At 45.6% G+C, this 5,552-nt stretch overlaps 1 long non-coding RNA gene across 1 annotated transcript; it reads left to right on the forward strand.

Moving 5' to 3' along the window:
- Positions 1 to 4,530: 4,530 nt before the first annotated feature.
- LOC120828409 (uncharacterized) lies at positions 4,531 to 4,915 on the forward strand. Its single transcript, XR_013450761.1, has 2 exons — positions 4,531 to 4,657; positions 4,736 to 4,915. It is a non-coding gene; the product is annotated as an uncharacterized LOC120828409 (long non-coding RNA).
- Positions 4,916 to 5,552: the final 637 nt, after the last annotated feature.

Below are 5,552 nucleotides of genomic sequence, written 5' to 3' on the forward strand. Positions count from 1 at the left end.
AATGGAACACCAAGAGACTAGGCTGCAGTGTTTAATACAGAAGCACAATGAGTCTATTTTAGAAAAAAACGTTCTGCAAGGTAAGGAGGCTACCCTTAAAAGTGAAATGGTAGAATTGCAGGCTGACCGTGACAACCTGCGAATCCAAATTGCCCAATCCCAAAACGAAATTTATTTCCTCAGGGTAGAAAACAGTGAAAGGAAAGTGCGCCGCCGCGATGTGGCCACGTTAAAACGCGAAGCCGAATTAACTGCCCGGACTCTCAACAATAGCGAATTGGAGATAGAGAGTCTCAAGGAAGAGCTCAAGAAAGGGAAAGAACGTGAGGAAGAGCTTGAGAAAGGAAAAGAACGTGAGGAAGAGCTCAAGAAAGGGAAAGAACATGTGGTAGAGGAACTATGCCTCCATGCTCTCCTCAAAATGAAATCGACCATGGGGAAGGAAGAAAATAACACTCCTAAAGAACTAAAGATCCAGTTAGATCCAAAAGATAAGGACTCCGAAAAGTTAGAAAAAAGTGAGAAAAAGACCATCAACAATCGGGCCGAATTTCAATCTCAGAATTTGAAACTTGAGAAGGAATTGTGCAAGGAGAGGGAGAGGTGCAAGAAGCTGGTGGCCTATCAGCAGCACTTCAAGATGGAGCTGCTGAAATGCACAGATTTGATCTCTGACACAGAGAGGTTTAAAAGAAGTGTGATCGATCTGAAAATAAAATTCACCGACGATGACGACTACATGGTGCTGAAAAGGACGGAACATGAGAGGAAATTTGTCAATGGTTTGCATAATAAGTACAAGAAAGTCATCGATATAAAGTCCCGCGAGGTGCTGGTTGAGAGGGGACGGCTTTGTAAGAAATGTCTGGAGGTCAGCCACAACACACAGGAGCTGAATGAGAAGACGGTTTTGATACGGAAACTTCAGGAACAGATCAAAGAGACAAAGCAGACAGGGTGGTTCACGAGGAAGGGTGCAGCACGCAACAAAGTTTACCCGTTAGCTTCAAAGGAAACACCCAGTAAACCTGCGAAATGTGTGGAGATCGGCGACAACACAAAGACAATAAATGAACCAATTTTGCGGATACGGAAACTTGAACAGACCAAAGAGACAAATGGACCAGAAATTGAGTTGCCAAAAACGACAGTGGGGAAGGTAAAATGGTGGTTCACGAGGAAGAGTGCGGCAGGCCGCAAAGTTTACCCACCAGCTTAAAAGGAAACCACACCCAGTAAACCCACGCTCTTAAGGCCGCAAGGGGGTCTTGCGTCGCTCTGAAAACGAGAAGCATGAACTAGGCTTAAGATGAAGATGACACACCTAGTGCACCTTTCTGTCCAGATTCCCCGTCAACATCCAAAGAGCCATAAAGGGAAATTTTCATACATGTGATGCCAGCTGTGAAATCTAACCGGCCCTTGACCCATTAACATCCTTGACATCGGCGCCATTTGGCTCAATGCAGTGATTGCATGAGGCCATTTGTGGTTGACGGTGTCCCAACAGTTTATATGCCCCCCCCATCTTTCCTTCCCCCATTAACATCCTACTTTTGACATCAGCGCCATTCGGCTCAATGCAGTGATTGTATGAGGCCATTTGTGGTTGACGGTGTCCCAACAGTTTATATGCCCCCCCCCATCTTTCCTTCCCCCATTAACATCCAACTTTTGACATCAGCGCCATTTGGCTCAATGCAGTGATTGCATGAGGCCATTTGTGGTTTACGGTGTCCCAACAGTTTATATGCCTCCCCCCATCTTTCCTTCCCCCATTAACATCCAACTTTTGACATCAGCGCCATTTGGCTCAATGCAGTGATTGCATGAGGCCATTTGTGGTTGACGGTGTCCCAACAGTTTATATGCCCCCCCCCCCCATCTTTCCTTCCCCCATTAACATCCAACTTTTGACAACGGCGCCATTTGGCTCAATGCAGTGATTGCATGAGGCCATTTGTGGTTGACGGTGTCCCAACAGTTTATATGCCCCCCCCCATCTTTCCTTCACCCATTAACATCCTACTTTTGACATCTGCGCCATTTGGCTCAATGCAGTGATTGTATGAGGCCATTTGTGGTTGACGGTGTCCCAACAGTTTATATGCCCCCCCCCCCCATCTTTCCTTCACCCATTAACATCCTACTTTTGACATCAGCGCCATTTGGCTCAATGCAGTGATTGCATGAGGCCATTTGTGGTTTACGGTGTCCCAACAGTTTATATGCCCCCCCCCCCCCATATTTCCTTCACCCATTAACATCCTACTTTTGACATCAGCGCCATTCGGCTCAATGCAGTGATTGCATGAGGCCATTTGTGGTTTACGGTGTCAGTTTGTATGCCCCCCCATCTTTCCTTCACCCATTAACATCCTACTTTTGACATCGGCTCAATGCAGTGATTGTATGAGGCCATTTGTGATTGACAGTGTCCCAACAGTTTATATCGCCCCCCCCATCTTTCCTTCACCCATTAACATCCTACTTTTGACATCAGCGCCATTTGGCTCAATGCAGTGATTGTATGAGGCTATTTGTGATCGCTGAGTCCTGAGAGAGGAACTCGCCTCCCATGTCTACCGTCTGGCTCACTGGACACTTCCCATCACCAGGCAGCAGACCAAGCTGCAAACAGGTTTCACCCCGTACGAACTGACCACCGGGAGACAGTTCCCTGGACCCAGTGCCGGCCTCTAACTTAGGCCTAACCCGGAAGCTCTGCCAGGTCAGTATGCAAGTCATTATAACTAACTACGAGCTCTCGTTTCAGATTTTGCGGACCAGGTGTGAGACAAAACAGGGGATCAACGCCCACAACCCACACACGGCAGCCTGGGTCCTCAAGAGAAAGTGGTCAGAGCCGCGGTGGACAGGACCATACCAGGTGGAGGAAAGAACCTCACATGCAGTGAGGCTGAGAGAGAAAGGTGATACCTGGTACCACTGGAGCCAGTGCGCCACCGCAGAGGAACCAGCTCGCACACCGACCTGACAACGTCCTGAAAGATCAGGAGCAAGAGGCGGCAACGGGCACCGGAGGGTCCCCAAACGCACTCTCAACGGACAGTTCACCGACAGACACCCAGAGCATGGTGATCTGTGTCAACCGTCTACAACAGGAAGCAAAAGAAGACCAAGAATAAGTCTATAACTATCCTCTCCTCTGTTCTATCTTTCTCAATTCTCCGCATTAGTTCAGTAAAGACACAATGGCATTATTGGCCTGGAAAGGAGGTGAGAATTCAGATGAGGAGGCTGATCCAGCAGACGTCCACCAGAGATTGGGGTGATCAAAAGGGGGAATTGTGAGATGCATGTAGTGGTAAAAACATTCTGTAAACAATTGTCTTGTGCTAAAAGCCAGGTCCCTGAGATGTAGAGATAGAAAGATTTAGGGTTTGCAGCTGTGTTTGGGGAAGGGGGTTAACTTGCTCTCACGGACCTTCGATCAGAGGAGCATTGTGTGTTACCCTCAGCTTCACCTGAGTTCTTATCTGAACTTGATTTGTGGCTTCTCGAGACTGGCGCTAAGAACTGTCTTCAAGTGTAGAAAAACTCAACGTTTTTACTGCTCGGAGACGCCATTACACAGAACGCTTTTTGACTTTAATTGATCAACGTGCTGGATCCTTCTCATCAACCGACTCGGGGGGATCGGAGATCCTGACAATATATATATATAATTAATTTCTCTCCAACAGAGAATTCATGAGAAACAAACATATCCATGTGTCAAGATTGAGTTGCTCAACCGAGCTGTGAGCCACCCGAGACAGCAAGACTCAACATTCTGTGGGGCGCTTGTCTGCAAGGTAAGAGTACGAGAGACCCTTTGGTGATTATTACATGTTACTGATTTAAAAATACTGCATAGTTTGCAGAACTTATTTTAACTGGTGGCCAGTTTAATTTCTCTACCGACGAGGCCACTACAACTCTCTTGTGAAGAGAGATAGCTTGCAGTCTGGTCAGCGACTCAGGTTTGTCTTTTTCCTGTTAATGTTTTGTCACATGCACTTAATTGTTCATTTAATTATGTTGGGGGAAAATTGTTGAGCCTGCGTTGGGTGAGGCTCTCAGGAATGTGACCTTTGATGTGAGCCGGTGACTTAAGGCAGTCCAGGGTGAGATAAGACACAGATGGAACCATACGTGCCCTGACTGACCTTTTAGATGTGGTTGATTGACCGGGTCCATTAAGGGAGGGTCACCCCTACGTCGTCTGGTACTTTTCCCAAACACTCCTCTTTGAGGGGTGGGCTCTCCTGTGCTGAGGCAGCACAAACCTCCCTGAAGTGTATATAAGCTCCTGTTCTCCTCTTTAACTTGGTCAGACCTTCTTGCTCCTTTTGGGGGAAGGAACATCTGTCCCTTTTCAGCTGAATTGTAGTCATTTGACTTCTGTCTGTGCTTACGACTTGTGCTGATGATTTCTGTATTCTTTATCTTTTTTCTATATTCTAGTTAGTAATAAATACTTAATCACAAAGCAAGTTTGAGATACTTTTGGTTTCTCACAAGAGCTAAATCCACAAATTTCCACCACAAATTACACTTGTTTAACCTGTTAGAAAGCATGACCGATTAATGCAGAGCATGTGGCAATGCATGCCAAAATCCAGGGAGAAGGGAAGATGGACATGATGGCTGGGTAAGATTAAATCTAAATGACTGTTTTGTAATCACATAAATGTATGGTGTATTGATCTACTGCATCGCTAATCTTTAGATCCAGTGCTCAACATGCACCCTGTGGTTCCATTGGGTTTGCACTGGGAAACCACCTTCGGAGCAGGACTTCTGCTGTCCAGCATGCTTTCTTTAGAGCTACTTTATTTTGTTTTTCAATGATTTATTTATTGTGACTGTTTTATTAAACCCTTATTTAATAAAATTTCTTTTGAGAACTTTATAAGGTATTTGATTCCGAATAGAAGTTTTGCAAGTTTACAATCTGTTTCACTCAATTCTTTCACCTTTTGTGGGTCCATGTCTTGTTCAGAAAGATCGTATGTACGACTTCATGGCATTTTTATAGGGACGCTGCTTGTTAACTTTAATTCGGTGACCATTAAGAATCGATACATTTATTTGGATGTGTTCCAACACACGCCCACGGTAACCAGTTGTTTTAGATCCACGACACCAAAAGGTTTCCTCCATGCTGATCTACGTCAACAAAATGGATAAATTTGACAAAGGGTCAACAAACTTCTGAGAGTCTCGGTGGTGCACTGCTAAGAGCAGCCACCAGGTTGATGTTTTGATGTTTTGACCCACCGGGTTCGAATCCAGGTCGTTCTGATCTTTCCTTTAATATATTTCTTTATATAAATGTGTTTATACGTGGCTGTGATGTGGTGCTCACTTATACAACCGTAAACGCTGCTATGGATTTATGATGCGTTTTGACGATGTTCAGCAATGTGTTTGTGAATGTGTGACGGATCAGGGAACTGAGGCGGACACATCTGCTGCTGTGGAGTAAACACAAACACGCACGCGTAGGGAAACCAGTAGGTGGAGAAACCAGTAGGGTGTAACAC

Source organism: Gasterosteus aculeatus, chromosome 9, assembly GCF_964276395.1.
Source record: "Gasterosteus aculeatus chromosome 9, fGasAcu3.hap1.1, whole genome shotgun sequence".
In the NCBI taxonomy this organism is placed as follows: domain Eukaryota; kingdom Metazoa; phylum Chordata; class Actinopteri; order Perciformes; family Gasterosteidae; genus Gasterosteus; species Gasterosteus aculeatus.